This window comes from Heliangelus exortis, chromosome 2 (genome assembly GCF_036169615.1).
Source record: "Heliangelus exortis chromosome 2, bHelExo1.hap1, whole genome shotgun sequence".
Lineage (NCBI taxonomy): Eukaryota > Metazoa > Chordata > Aves > Apodiformes > Trochilidae > Heliangelus > Heliangelus exortis.
The window spans coordinates 86559159-86574942 of record NC_092423.1 but is presented as its reverse complement, the minus strand read 5'-3'; the positions used below and the strand labels follow the sequence as shown (position 1 = coordinate 86574942).

The 15784-nt window shown below is 38.2% G+C and overlaps 1 protein-coding gene across 20 annotated transcripts in view; it reads right to left on the bottom strand.

Annotated features, from left to right (window-relative positions):
* The window catches only part of LOC139792890 (poly(rC)-binding protein 3-like), a 510075-nt gene that overhangs the window by 117135 nt on the left and 377156 nt on the right, over positions 1 to 15784 (bottom strand). Inside the window, exon 1 of one of the 20 annotated variants that reach the window (XM_071736842.1) lies at positions 14492 to 14510. The exons of the other annotated variants lie outside the window; for them this stretch is intronic. The gene's annotated coding sequence lies outside the window, so the exon portion shown is untranslated. Of the gene's footprint in view, positions 1 to 14491; positions 14511 to 15784 lie in introns of those variants that run through there. 20 annotated transcript variants of the gene reach the window in all.

The window sequence follows — 15784 nt, the reverse complement described above, 5'->3', positions numbered from 1 at the left end:
GCTGCCATTTAGTTCTAAATTTCTTCCTTAAGTGAGGACTGTTGAATACAGCAAGCACTGAGCTGTAATATATACTTCATTAAAAGTGGTCCAGAGAATGTGACATTCTTCTTATCACATTACCTCAGTTACTGGCAGGATAATATAATTACGAATCACATTGAAGTGGCCTACAGAATGAATTTAATCAAATTTTAATATAAAATATGGTCACTTAGAACATATCCCATTCAATACCTTGTTCAGTCAAGATGCTGTGTGGCAAATGGAAATGCAGAGTTGTCATTCCCAGTAACAAAACTACAATCTCTTTTAAGTCAAATATGGCATCAGGATGTTTAAGACAACATTAGAAAATGCATTATTGGTGTCACTGCTGCTGTGGTTTACTCTGTGTATAATTTAGCATGCATGACTGCTGTGTCACTTTCAGTCCCTTATGTTTGCAATACTAAGGTACAGAGAAACTAAGCATTTGCATGATCCCAGCATGGAATAAGTAATTGATCCACTGAGAAAAACTCCTCTTCTTCCTATAACATTCATGCAGACCAAGTGGCTGGATTCTGTGCTGAAGGACAACAGGGCAATTTCAGAACATAGTCATTGAAAGACCATCCATTGCTGCAATTCTGCACTGCTCTGACTGGGCTGATACCTACTGATTTTGTTATTACTAGGGGACAGTCGAGTGTGTCTCATTGATTAGATTTTAGGTAACTCCAAATGCAAAGAGATCCTGCCTAAGTGTGTTAAATTCTCTCCACGTAGATAGTTCTTAAGAGAATCCATTTGGGAACCATGGTTGCAAGTGCTCAGATATAAAACTAAATGCAGAAAAGACACAAAAGATACGAGATATGAGAGGTCGAGATACAAAATGCGTTTGGGAAGGAATGTAAGTTCATTACTGTGCACACCTGCAGCATATAAACTTGGGTATTTTGCTTTTCAGTTTTCAGGCTCCAGCAAGACTCTCAGTCTCATAACACAGGAGGAGCTGTGATGGGTTACAAATTCAGTGGAGAGCTACATTTTACTTTACAGTATCTGAGTATTTGGCCATGCAGTTTACAACTCTTTACATTTAGCCATTAGACTAGGGGTTTTTTTTTGTATTTATGGGATTATTCTTGAAGGTGGATTAAGTCCATGAATTCCTCAGATTTTATCCAGGAGATTTGTTGTTTTATTTTGTAATTTTTTTTGGTTGGTTGGTTTTCATTCTTGTTTTCTACAACCCCACCTCCCCCCTCGTCCATCTGCTATTCTCCTAGGGCTCTCACCACATCCCCTACTGCCTCAGAGCATCTGTCTTGTTTATCCTTTCCTTACACTGATTCCATTTGCTCTTTTTCCTTTGTTTTGGTTTTTTTTTTCTGTTATCTAAACTTCTTTTTGGTTCCTATCTGCTATGTCTGACTGTCTTAATTTTTGCCTCTCAGCAGCCCTATGATCCCACATCCCCACCATCCTGCCTCTGGTGACACTTGGTGACACTCTCCCCCAGGGGTGACCCTCCTGCCATGTCCACCTTCTACTTCCCACCCCAGTTTCCAGGCTACTCAAGGCCTTTAGTAACATTATTCCTACCTGCATGTCTCATGTCTCAGGCTCTTGCTATCCCCCTGTCTCTGCTCTTATTTTCTCTGAAACTCTGTATTTAAAATTACCATAGCCAGCCTCAGTTTCCTTACAATTCCCCATTCCACCATTCCCTCAGAGACCAAGATGCTTTTTTCTGAAAATATTCCTTTAACTATACTTTAAGAGATTTCTTCTCCGCACCATTCTCCTTACCTCTGCTCAGATGGTCACTGGGATATTGGACTTTCCGAGCTATTTTTTCCAGATACTCTCTAGTTTGGAGTTCTGCTCAATTATTTTATTATTTTTATTTATTTAATTTTAGGTTTATTTGATGTCACATACAATTCTACTTGCATCTTCCCTCCATGTTGCAGTTATCTATGATCCACCAACTCCTTCCTTCCCTTCTTCACAATTTACCACTAAACAGAGGATTTTTTTCCCAGGTTACTCAAATGGATGAGTGGCTTCAAGAAGGAACGCTAAACTACTGCAGATTACTCTAAACAATATATTATCAGTTTGAACTGATTTATATGCAAATTCTAAGTGATTAAAATTATAACTAATTGTAAATATCTAAATATACATTTATAATGAAGACAGATTATTAAATACTGTGAGTGTTGTTATAAATACTAAAACAAACAACAGAAATGTATTGTATAAAATTGAAATATTAGATAGGTCATCTTCAAAGTTAATGCAGGATATTCCAGTCTCAAAATCAATCTCAGGAAGGTTAATTTTTGTTTGCTTCCTTATCTACACATCTTTAAAAAAAATCTGTGGTGTAACTAGGGTACTTCCATCTGTTCCAGAAACGTGCCCTTTCAGCACTACCTTTTCATTTGTCAAGACCCTGATGAATACAAAATCAGAAGTATAGTAAATTATCACAATCATCCCCCTGAATATATTAGAAGTTTAGTAAAGAAAGATGCTCAAACAATGTGTCTTGCAAGTGAAATGATGGAAAAGGGAGCATTGCAGGGGGCAATCCTATACACAGAAGAAAAAAAAAACCTTAAGGGTCTCCATTTCATTGACTGCTCAACTCTAATTTCCTGTCCAGTTCTTTCTAGAAGGTTAAAAACTGAGCTGTCTTTAACCATGACAGCCTTGATGAATGTATTGACAAAATATCATGATCTACAGCAGATCTGCTTTTACAAAATGTCTGGATAAGCCCTTCCATTAACAATACTAATCAGATAAAGTACTGCTAATGGATGACCCTGCATCTGCTTAGCATGAACTGCTCCTTTTAGCATGTGTGTGCTCCATTTCTCATACAAGATCAAGTTGTCACTGCTATAAATTTATACATGGTACATGCAAAATTGTTTATTATTTATTCTCTACATCTGCTGCAAATTTGGGAAACAGAGAGCTTTTTCTTTGTTCTTGTCATTAAATCAGATTATTCTCACACACTGCTAAATGTTTTGATGATCCAAATAGCAACAAAGGGACAAATATGTAAAGACACACTAGGAATTAATTTATACTTGCACTTTTCTCTCCTGTCGTAAAGGCTTTATCTATAAAAATTGTATCCTGATCACATTTCTAGGCAAAATATATTCTAAAACTGGAAGCCTAGTAGCCATTTGACAGATAGGCTGCATAAAACCACAGTTCCCAGAACACCATTCTCCTGATGCAGCTATAAAATAAAGCACACAATGTTTACAGGAAGTTAATAGATAGCAGTGATATTGTAATATAAATACTTAAATTGTTTTGCTCCTTCCAACTTTAACTTTTGGTTTATAGAGGAGTGCAGCAGTCCCTGCAGATTGGGGCTGCGCTACATTTTAAAGCAAAGATTTAGGAATCTTCCAGTTTGGCTCAGCAAACAGATTTTTGTTTCAAGATTGCAAGGTTTACAGTAAGTATATCAAGATATGTCTTTGTAAAGACTAATACAAAAATTGAGAGTTCTAAACTTTTAAAAGGACCTCTCCAACTTAAAATTGCTGTCTCTCCCCCTAAAGTTTCATCAATGTTTCTCTACATCAAAAATCACTTGCTGCTCTACAAATCAAACTAGAAAGACCCTCTTGAAAAGCCAAGCTACAGAGACAAGCCAGGCTACTGTGAAAAGCTTAACAGAGAGTCTTGCTATGCCTAAACAAATTCTCAGTTGTGAGTTTCTTCTTAATAAGGATATTAGACATCAAGGGACAGTTTTCTATCAGCAAGGGGTTTGAGAGGCCAAAAGTTCCCCTCTGTCCATGGAACTCTTTTTTGTGATGCTTAATGCTCCTAGGAAAAAACGAACTATGCCTTCAACTTTTATTCATTTGAGATTAATAATTTGAGCTGCATGAAGCTAGGAAGAAAATGGGCACTTAGAATATTAGTGATTTTTAAAGATATTTTACTTCAGTTCCAAAAATTCTGGAACTTAAGTGCTTTATACCCAAGTAGTAACAGCAATGCTGAACCTTGCACAGCAAGCTCATAGGACACACTTGCTGTTGACTCTCATATCATACAGAGAAGCTGACAGACACTTTCATATCAGGTTACTAATAACCTCTCTATAAAAAAGAACAATGAAATTTTATCCTTTTGAAGTGGCTTTTAACAACCAAGTCTAAAATTTCACTTTCAATCAATGCAAACCTTATAGGGTTTTTTTCAAAAGTTCTTGCTCCCCACCCCCAAATTAATGCTGTGCCAAAGATTTTACACGGATTACTTACTTCATTTACTTTTTTTTGAGGTAGAAGAAGGTTTGGATGCCCTTTCATCTTTAAAGCTTTGATCTAAATATTGTCACACCCTGTGCAATTTGAATATGGCCTAGTGCCACATGGAAACAATGACTGGGGTTATCTCTGTGCATCTTTTTGCCAAGTTTTGTAGCCTTCCACCTGTGGATGGAAACAGATGCCAGATTCTATCAGCTATAAGTGAACTCTTACATCTCTTCTCTGTAATTCAGTTATTTTTCTCTAAACGTTAAGCTCTTCTGCTGCCAAGTCAGGATTCCCTCAGTGCTGTTCTTATTTCTGCAGTGAGGTTTACTCATCTTGGTCAATCTTCTTATAATAGTTGTCAACTTACTGTTATGCTTTACATACTTTTAGTGTCTTTTTAAAAAAAAAATAAAAAATTATTACATCAGAATAAAAAACATGGTCTAAATCCTCAGTTGCGTGTCTTACAGAATTCAGTCCTACAAGACTATGCCAAAAAAGTACAATTAAAAAAAAACTATCTTAACCCATAACAGTTTGCTTGCCTACTTTACAGGCCTGGGAGAGATCCAGACAGTAGAAGTGTTTGCCCCTAACTTTCTCTGGTAATTTACAGCCCCATTGCACAAAAAGAGGATGGATAAAGTAAAAGAGGAGAGTTTTGGTAAAAGGAAAACTTGAGCTACCACCTTCTTCAATTTTCAGAGTTTTAAGGATTTTTTTCCCCACCCCTCAAACATACATTATGAATGAACCAAATTTTATCTTCCCTGTCTTTATGAAGAGGATGAAAAACACAGACTGGAGGTAAGCCAAAGGACAGCTGTAGTTTGGCAGCAACCCAGCAGTTCTTACCAGGGCTTCTGCAAAAACACTGGGCCCAGGAGGACCAAGAGCTCCACCCTTTGTACAGAGGGATGGAGGGACTTGGCTTCAACACACCAACTGTGACTGCTGCAACTGGGCTCTTCCATGAATGCTCTTCAGCCCTGAGGTCATAGGTACAGGAAACTTTTTCTTGTCTGTTGTGGTCATCTTGACACTGTATATACTTTTCTTGTGGATAGGAAAGTATACAGTTGAAGAAGTACCTCTCACTACCTATAGTTATCTTTTGGCCATTGCCTAAGGGCAAGTGCTTTCATTAAGGAACTGAAAGCAGCATTTATTTTAAATAAATTCATGCATGTATGTTGCTGGAAATCCCTGTGGTTATTCTTACTATTAAGATGGCATCTTAGAGTTATCAAACTGCTGCTGAAGTTTTAATAAGTCTGTGACTTAAATGTGAGTAGTTCTTAGCATAAGTCTGTGCCTTATACAACACAATGTAAGAAAAAGGTGCATTTTCAAACAGGAACTCATTTATCCATTTCCTTTCAGAGTAAATTAAATTTGTGACTCAGTTATTCCTTTGTTTTAGTTAGAACTTTTTGCTACATTAGCAATTGTGAGATGATTCAAGTTTGGTTTTTTTCCCTTTGTGAAAAAAAAAATAATAAAAAAAAAAAAATTAGCTCTGTGGTAGTAGTGGCCGAGGGTGAAAGAGCCCTTAGGAAGGGAAAGGTTTCGATGTTTTGCTTTGGGCTGGCAGGCTATTTGAATAACCCAGTGGCTTCAGGAAGCATCCCAAATAAAACACTGTGGTCTCAGATAAAGAAAAGGAGAGGGGTCATAAATATCACAGCACTGAATCACTAAAATGCCGTACAATTAACTGCACAAGCTGCAACTTCCCTACCTGCATTAAGAGGGGTCATACAAGCCCCAGTCATCTGACCTGGAAGAACATTTTCCTGTTTGAGACGTCTATGATCAGCCAAAGGCCAAAGGCTATGATCAGACATGAGCATATTTTATGAAGATGACAGTTACTTTTAGGGAAACAAAATCTGTGCTGATGTCCACCCCTGGCAGCCCTAGTGATTTCAGTGCATACTTTAGGTAATAACAACCTCCTCTGCACTCCATGGGAGAGAAAAAAAAAAAAAAAAAAGGAAAAAAAAAAAAAAAGAAAAAAAAAAAAAAGAGAAAGGAACCCCCCCCCAAAAACAACCCAAAATGTCAAAAACCCCCAATGTCACATCCCTTAAAACACTACCTTCTATCAGAACGAAGCTCAGTTCCAACCTGACCATCTTCAACCATCTATGAACATTCAACCAAAAATACCACATGCATACAGAAAATAAAGAACAATAATGTAAGCATATAGGACTGAGCTCTGACTTTTCCTTCTGGCTTGCCCACATGACTAGAGTAATGACATCTGCTTAAGGTCAGAGGTCTGCAATATATGAACACAGTGTCTGCAGTGTATGCCTTCCAAAGGCAGGATGTAGTGTCACGGATAATTACGACATATCATGCAGAATGTCTCAGTTTCATTTGCAGAAGTCACTTAAATCTGGGGGTTTTTTTTGAGAGTATATAGAAATAATCCTGGATTCCAGAACTTTAAGATATCTCCACTCTGTCTCCCGGGAGATCACAGGGGGTACAGGTTTAAACAAGAATAGGGTAGATTTAGACTAAATATAAGGAAAAAAAATTTTTTTTTACAGTGAGGGTGGTAAAACACTGGAAAAGGTTGCCCAGAGAAACTGCTGGTACCCCACCTCTGGAAGTGTTCAGTGTCAGGTTGAACAGGGGACTGAGCGACCTGACCTAGTTGAAGATCCCCCTGTTCATTGCATGTGGGTTGGACTAGATGAACATTAAAGGTCCTTTCCAACCCAAACTATTCTATGATTCTATGATCTTGTTGGCAAGACTGCTCACTTAAGATCTGCTTAAGTGAAAACCATGTTTTGTTTTTTTTTTTATATAAATTAATCTAACTTTACGTTTGCATTTAAATTTGCAGTACATCAGATAATTGTACAAGTGGTTTGGGAAAGCTCCATGTTGAAGTTTCAATGCAAAAAGATCTCATTAGCAAAAAATTTTGGCCACAAGAAATGAAAGGCTATAATCTAGCCATAAACTGTGTGATCCATCCGTAGGATCAGGGGGCAGTGGGGGAAGGCATCAACATCACCATAGAGAAATGTTCTGCTAGCTCAGTCTTGCTGGTTTTCTGAAAACAAGGGAATATATTTTCAGGTTGATGATTTTCAACTGTTCTCAATTCACAGATCCCTAAATGCTTTCCAGCAGAGATGCAGACCTTTGAACAGCAAAATTAAGCCCAAGGCGAAGTACTTGCTTTTCATCTTTACCTTCCATGGGTTTCCAAGATACAGTTCACAGACCACAGGCTGAAAAACACTTTTTAAAGCTATCTTTTTATCAGAGATTAGCTGTTTTGCTTAGAATCCTGTTATCCCAGCTTCATCCAAAAGGGAGAGAAAGAAGAGACACACCAGCTATGCCCAATGGACAAGATTTGTTAGAAATGAAATCACAGACACATGTTTTCAGGTCTCATCATTATAAATATGTTTAGGTACCAATTACATTGCCTTGCTTTTGTAGCCTTTCAGCCTCAAATGAATAGTCTCCCAGACCACACTTTGAGATATTTAGACATTGCTGTTTTAAATTAGGCTTAGGCTCTTAGGTGTCTCGCATTTGAAACCACAACGTGGCTGCCTTCAGCATTTACACAGTGAAGAGCTGAGAACCCGTGTTTAACCACCAGAGACTGATCTGCAGCAAGACTGATTCTGTACAGAGCCAGAATGTCCCTGGCCTGAACCTCGGACTCTGATGTTCTATCTGGGGCTTAGGGAGCTGTATAACTGCTACAATAGAGAAATCCCGTCACCTCCCTTTACTGAAGAATCACCAGACATGGGACAAACATGCCCTTGAGCTCATTGCTCCAATTGAGGACTATGTGTAGTCCTCTCCACCTCTCCTTATTTCCTTTGTGAGTCTCTCATGCATTCATTCAGCAACAGATACGATAGACCCAAAGGACCCAGCCCAGCATTATGTCACTTGTATGAAGAGCCCTCTGTGTGACAGGTATCTCCTCAGGCGCAAAATTGGAAACAAAAGCATCTTTGTGCCCAGTGATCATTGATGTCCCTGGAGTGCTTCTTTCTATCCATGTTTTCTACATATGTTGGTCTTGAAGACAGACATAACTTCTCTTTATAGAGTACTCTCAGTGCAAGCCTTTAAAAGAAATATCAATTTCAACAGCTTCCTTCCTGCCTGCATACTTTCTCTTCCCCAGTCTCTTCCCAATTTTTTAAAAAAAAGGTTTGAGCATTGAACTCCCGCTATAACTCTGGTGTTCAGCAATGGCACATCATAGCTTCTGGTAACACCCCACATCACATAGAGAAAAAAAGCAATACAGTCACCACACACTGGCCGAGGCACACTCAAGATGGTGACTCAGTATCTCTCAAAAAACAGCATCCTCTCCATAATTTATACAGGAAATAATGATTTAAAAAACCCTCATAAGATTAATACGTATATAGGAATTGTTTCATTTGATTGAAAAGATGACAAAAGCTTGATAGAATTATCAGGAAAAAAATTCTTACAAATTTATATAGTGCAGACCAATAGTCCAAGACCAATAGCTGGTTTTCACTGTGGTTTTGATGTTATCTCTTCCAGATTTCTATTACTTAGTCTATTACTTAGTCTTTTACTATGCTAACAATCTGTAGAAATCCCTTTCCTGGCAAACATCATCATCCAGAGGACAATTTCCCAGAGAAATCTGGCTCAAATTCAAGGTTGGTTGATAGGATCAAAGAGGGATCAAAAGCATAGGAGGGGAATTCATGAACACATCAACCAGAAATTTTGCATCTACCCTTGCGCTTGACCATAAATAAATTTTTAAAAAGCTAATTTTTTTAGGTTTTGTATGACTGATTTTGAGGTTGAGTCAACACATGTGATTTTCCATTGAGAGCAACTGGACTTTCAGAGATCCAGATCAAGTACACAAAATATAAGTGAAGAACCAGTAGCACCAGAACTCCTAGTTGTGAGACAAGAAAATACAGAATAGGGACTCATACATATATATATATATATATATTTTCAAATAATTGATACACATGACATCGTGGCAGATCTGATTTTCATAACCATGTTACTATAAATCTGCAAAACACTACTTCAATAAAAACGTGATTTTGACAAGCTAGGAATCAGTGGTCCAGAACAGCTTTGATGAATAATGGACTACTTCAGAAAAAAATCTGACTTTTTGCATGAAATGAAATTTAAGTCTTTTTTGTATGTAGCCATGAAAGCTTACTGACTGTCTTTGTTACTAGACACAATGGCAACTGGGCTTCTTAATTAGAAATAATTGAAAGTAATGTTAACAAAATTACTACTAAATAAAAAAATAAACAAGAACCATGTTGTGGAAAATTGCAATGAAATCTATTAGCCTTGGCCCATAGCCAAGAATTGAAAAATGGAAGTGAATTTCACATATACAGGGTTGTTTTTGCAAAGAGTACTGCCAAACATGGACTAAAATAACTGTGGCCACACTGGAAAAGCCTTCCTTACCACTGACAACTGCCTGATCAGTGAGCATGCAGCAGAAATTCAGTGTTAACCCCAGTGTCCTAACTCTGCCTTGTATCCTCCTAGTCCTCCCAAGCTCTCCCAACATTATCAAATAATGGACTTTCCATCGGTTTTGAACGGTGATTGTTTAACAGCACTTTGCAGCTGACTTTCCTGAGCTGATCTCTACACGTGGGTGTGTGTCTGCACAGCTCAGGAGTAGCTGTAGCTGCATTTGCAGTGCATGAGAGATGATGCTGTTTAAAAGCCATTTCTGCTCATCCCAGGAGGTAACACAGATACTCAGCAGCCAGTCCAGGCAGGCCAACTGTCTGCACTCAGCAGACTCATCAACCTCAGCCAACAAACAACACAACACAACACAGCACAAAAAACACAAACCTCCCCAAACCAACCAGCAAACCCACCCACAAACACCCCCCCCCCCCCCCAAACATGCTTCTATTCCGTCTTGCTAAAAAGGTGACCAGAAGCAGTGTGATGGTCCCTGCCTCTGCCTCACCTACTGACAGCACTGCCAGAGCCTATAAATACCGCAGGGACACAACCCTTGTGGTGCAGAGCACCATCCTTGCACCATCCTCCTTTCCTCTGGCCTCACCACCAGATGCCAGAGTTCTGCAGGGCAGCAAGGGCACTCCCAGGCTTTTGTGACAGGCTGGAGTAACATGGCAGCATCATTTGTTTTGGAAACAAAGCACTACAGAAAGCTTCAGCTGCATAAATAGGGACCAAATGGTTTCCTTTAATCTCGTGAACCTGCTATCTGCACCTCTCTCGCCCAGTGTACGTTGGTTTTTTTTTTTTAATATTTATGCACTACAGCACAAACTCCCTGAAAAGGCTCATAATCTCAAAATCACACCAAGTAAAAACTAAACCAAAACAAACAAAAAAACCCCACAAAACACCTCCACCCACCAATATCCAGAAGTCAGGGACTTCTAGAATGCCATCCCCCTTCAGTTAACAGCAACATCAAAGGCATTCTCAAGACCTACTCTGAGGATGGGGGAGGCAAACCAGGAATTACCACCCTGAAGTCCTCTGCTCCCAGCACAGCATGGCAAGAGGAACTCCACATCTAATAGCCCGAGACAGAACCAGTCACCTAATGAGGAGTTGGTAATCAAAGCCACATCTCTGCAGATTTGGTGGCAATGAGGTATGAGACATGATTCCAGCTCTGGGGCTAGAAAGATGCTTTCAAATAGCTTAAATTTTCTCCCTAAATCCTGTTATTTTCTAATTCCCCTTCAGTTTCTGCAGCAAGTCCTCTTTGCTTGGGTTCCTCTTGGGACGGTAAAACTGCATTTCAACTTTTCAGGACTAATACTGCTTTCAGATCTCAGAAACTGCTGACTTCACAAGGAAACACACTGGGTTCATCAGGCTACTTAATGACATTCATTTTGGCACTAATCTAAAAGCACTTACTGAATTTAAATTTTTTTTTTTTTAATAACCAGAATAACCTAGCAGTCAGAATGGATTTGCCAATAATTGGCAAGAACCTCCATCACAACAGGAAGAAGGCACATTTTAAAGACAGCTTGTCTTATTCAACTTTCACTTGAATTATCCAAAAGCATCATCCAGAACAACACATCAATATATTTAATACAATATTACAGCAACGCTTTCATTTTTTATAACTGGAGATAATAAAACAAATGAATCTCTGGCCCAGACTCCTGTGAAAGCAGATAAGAAATGTGGCTACTGATGTCATGAGTAAATCTGGATGGGAAGAGTATGAAACCACCAATGGGGATACAATCAGTCTTTAAGTGTTTACGTCTCAATGATGAGAAGAATCAAGGAACAAGCTGCTTTCTTACTAATCCTGAAAATTCAGCGTTCACTCAGGCAAGAACTATGTAAGATGCCAGTAGTGTGAACTATTTCACACGGATAATAAATGCTGGAAGGAAGCAAAAAGTGCTAAATGTTACTCAAGGGAGGAGCAACAACAGTAGAGAGAGTTAGACATGTAGGATAAATTTATCAGAAAAAGAATATTGAGTTAGAAAATTACAGAAAGTTAAAAAGAGATTTCTTATTCTAAAAGTTACTGATGTTACTAATTGAACACCATGACATTTTAATGGAATTTGATGTAAAAATATAATTTATTGTTAGTTCAGACTGAAGTTGAAGCCATGTTGAATTCAAGGTAAATAAACAAGACATTTCAGAATCTGATGAACTGGGGGTGGTGAGGGTGGAGAGGAGAACAAAAAACAACCAAGCCTGTAAAAATTCAGAGTCTTCCTAAACACAGAAACTAAAGGTGGTTTTCTGAGAGTTTTGGTACATCCAGCAGCTGGTCTTACATGCAGTTGGTGTCTCTCTACTTCCTCAATTTCTTTCTATTTTAGAACTATTACTTAGTTGCTCTCTTGAAATCAGAAATGACAAATCTGCATGAAAAGCCCAAATACATAAAAAGATTAATTATTTAAAAATTATTTTTAACCCCAAAAGAATTAAGTTCATGTACTTTGGAGGAAATATTTTGCATCTTCCCATTTGATCTGCCTTTGTCTAGAAAGCCAGAGGATAGCAATCCATAAACATTTGAAATCTGTTGATGAAGAAAACAAAGCAATCGTTACTCATGATTTAAAAAAAGCTATTTCTGCCCTAGGCTGGGATTTAAGCAGCACTGACAAAACCTGTAGTTGTCTAAAAGCATTGAGTATGACACCATTTGACTGTAGGGTCAATATTTGATTGGAGATCGAAGATTATTTTGCAAGTTTCATCTGTTTGCAGGAGAAGCAACCACTGGTCTTAAATATGCACATATCTCCTTTAAATCCAAGGAGGTAATCGTTCCAGAGTACAAAGCCATGGTGTGACCACAAATGGAATAGTGCATGCAACTCTTATTGCAACAGATTGCAAAGTAAAAAACCAAAAAAACCGAAAACCAACCAAAAAAAGATGTTTAATAACTAGGCTTATACAGCCTAACTGAAATGATACAGGAATTGGCATATAAGATACTGAATATGAAGACAGAGTAAGGAAGCTAAAGTTATATAATCCAGAAAAGAGGATTTATATTTATAAATATGTATATATGATCATAGTCTATAAATATCTTACAGGTAACAATATAGACGAAAAGAGAATTTAGAGTCCTGGAAGAGGGTGAGTTGAGAAACAATTTTGATTAGGTAAAGAAGGAAAAACTGAACAGCAGATAACACCCCTTTGCAGTATGGATGGTGGGGGGAGGCATTTTAATGTGTCTGGAGCCATTTCTCAGATGTGGGAGTTCCAACTAAAGTGGATGCGTCCTGTGCCCACCCCAATCCTATGGACATCTGCCACGTGAATGGACGGCGTTTTGTTTTGCCGTTTGGACACCCGAGAGCACAGATTGGTTTGAATAGATATTAAAGATGAGTATAGCTTTAAAGTTAGAAGATAGGCTGTCCAAAAGAAATATCTGTATTTTTCCCTGCAACTTACAGGAAACAAACTGTTAATAATAATAATGGATGGGAAAAAGTGCATAAATATGGAACAAAACCCATTATAACTTTTGAAGAGGGGCACACAGCAAGTGCCCAGGATATGCCTCTGGCAGCAAGAGAGCACTTCTCAACTAACCCACCTTGAAAAGTTTCAGATAATGTCACCATAAGTCATGATTGCTCATAGCAAATGAATTGGAATTAGTAACTAAGAGATCTACCCGAAAAAATTGCAAAGAAGTAATGTTTGAACCTAAACAAAAGCATTTGACTTTGGATTGCATAACGTGGCAATACTCTTAAGTCTGTTTCTGATAAAGGGGTAAACAAGGATTTTTATTCCTAGTAGCATTGCTGCACACACCTTGGGAAGATTTTGTTTCTTAATTGCCAATTCTCATGAAAGCTCACATGAGCAGTGGGACAAGAATTCATCTCTTTGCCCCGTTGCCATTTCAGGCGTCTTATCTGTAGAGGAAGCATCAGGAAAGGTGAAGGACTGCAGTCCATTTGCTGCCAAGCTCTTGTACAATAATACTTTTCTAAAAACACAGCCAAGTTACATAGTCACTATCAACCCAGAAGTGAAACACTGCAGTAGTTCCAAGTGTAACTAGAGCTACAGATTGCCCCTTTCTGAAACAGAGGTTTTTGGTTTGCTGGGTTTTTTTTTTAATTTTTACATCATGCACTTGTGTCTACAGTACTAATACAGTACACTAGATAATACACCAGTGTTTACTAGGGAGGAATGTTCAGCCAAAGCCTACTTGTTCCATCCTATTAAGAGGCTCTTGCTAACACAGACATGCTGTCATGCCCTGCTTCATGCAGAGGTTTCAGATGCCCTGGATGCCATCCAAGCCCGTCTGCTCATGAGCCACCACAGCACCTTCTTGTGGCATTTATTTCCATTTCAGCTGGTATCAGAAATACTAGTTTAGACTAGGAAAAGAAAATGCCTGCCTAGAATATGAACTTTTAGGCATTCCATTGCTGAATGTTGTGGGCAATAGAAATGAAAACATACAAGTTCTGGATAGCCCTTTTGGTAATGAATTTTTTCCTATTATCCAAACTAAACATCCCATGAGTCCATTTTATCTCATCCTATCACTTGTTACTTGGGGAAAAGTTTATCTTATTCAGATATGAGCTGAAGTAGTGTTATACATCACTTACACCATGCCAACTTGCAGTCCAAGTCAACAAATGTTGCTGGTAACTTCTTCATGTTGTCAGAAAGATGGATGTTCCTGTGATGTAGGAGCACAGAGGATCCCAGGAGCCCTTAGGGACTGGCCAGAAATCTGATCTGTTTCTAATGCTCTAAAAGAATAACAGAGGGAAAATTCTGCCAGAGACTCTGTGTTTCTCTTCCTCCTCAATGCCTCACTTGGGTGTTATGACAGGACAGGTCTTCCTCCAGCTCAGCCTTTTATCACATTTGGGCTTCTGCACACATGCTAAGAGTAAGGATAACCTCACAGCCTGTCCCAAAGAATTAAGGGAGAAAAGAGTGGAATATATAGGAACAGCTGTTTTGATTTGCAAAAATTACCTGGGTGAACTGTATTAAAATACTGCTATAGGTCCAAATCTAAGATGTATATTAAGTATGCAGATGTATATTAAGATGTATATTAAGTATGCAGATTGATGGAAATTCAGGTTGCCAAAAAAACCCAACCAACCAACCAGCCAAACAAAAAAACAAAAAAGAAAAAAATCAACCAAACCAAACCAAAACAAAAACACCAACAAAAAAAAAAAAAAAAAAAAAAAGAAAAAAAAAAAAAGAAAAAAGAGAGAGAGAGAAAGAGAAACAGAAGATGATGTTTATGGCTCAGAATCCTGTCTAATACCATTTATGTAATGATTTCACTATGTGTATATACAAGCTACAGATTGGCATGTAAATTAGGTGCCCAGTGTTTACACAAAATTACTGACTTTGACTAAATATTAATTGAACAACATTATTAGGTTAAAATTAATATTGAATTACTCCATGCTTTGTTGATGAAACATAATAAATGAAAAAGAGATTTATCTGAATAAATACAGCTTAGTACGTCCTTTTCAGAAATGAAAAGTGTGAAGGCAAGAGAGGCTACTACCCACAGCAATTATTCAAAGATGCTGACACAAAAGCTGGTCTCACAACTGAGCTACAAACCCATTTTTGTTTGTTACTACAGCCTTCCCATTTGATGTCTACCCTCATAAATGGTTCTCAATGAAAAGAATGCCAGTGCACACCATTTTCTCTGGTTTTCCCCAGAGCATTGAGGATCATTAGGCAGATCATCAGCTTTCTGCACGAGATGTCTGCATAGTTTTGAAATATTACTAGCAATCTCTTGAAATAATGTTTGCAGCAAAAGATCTGTTGAGTTAAAGTGTTCACTTCTCTGAACCTGTGAGAATTTGATTTTTGAAGACTCTTTTGCTTTCAGTTTTAGGCATATTTGC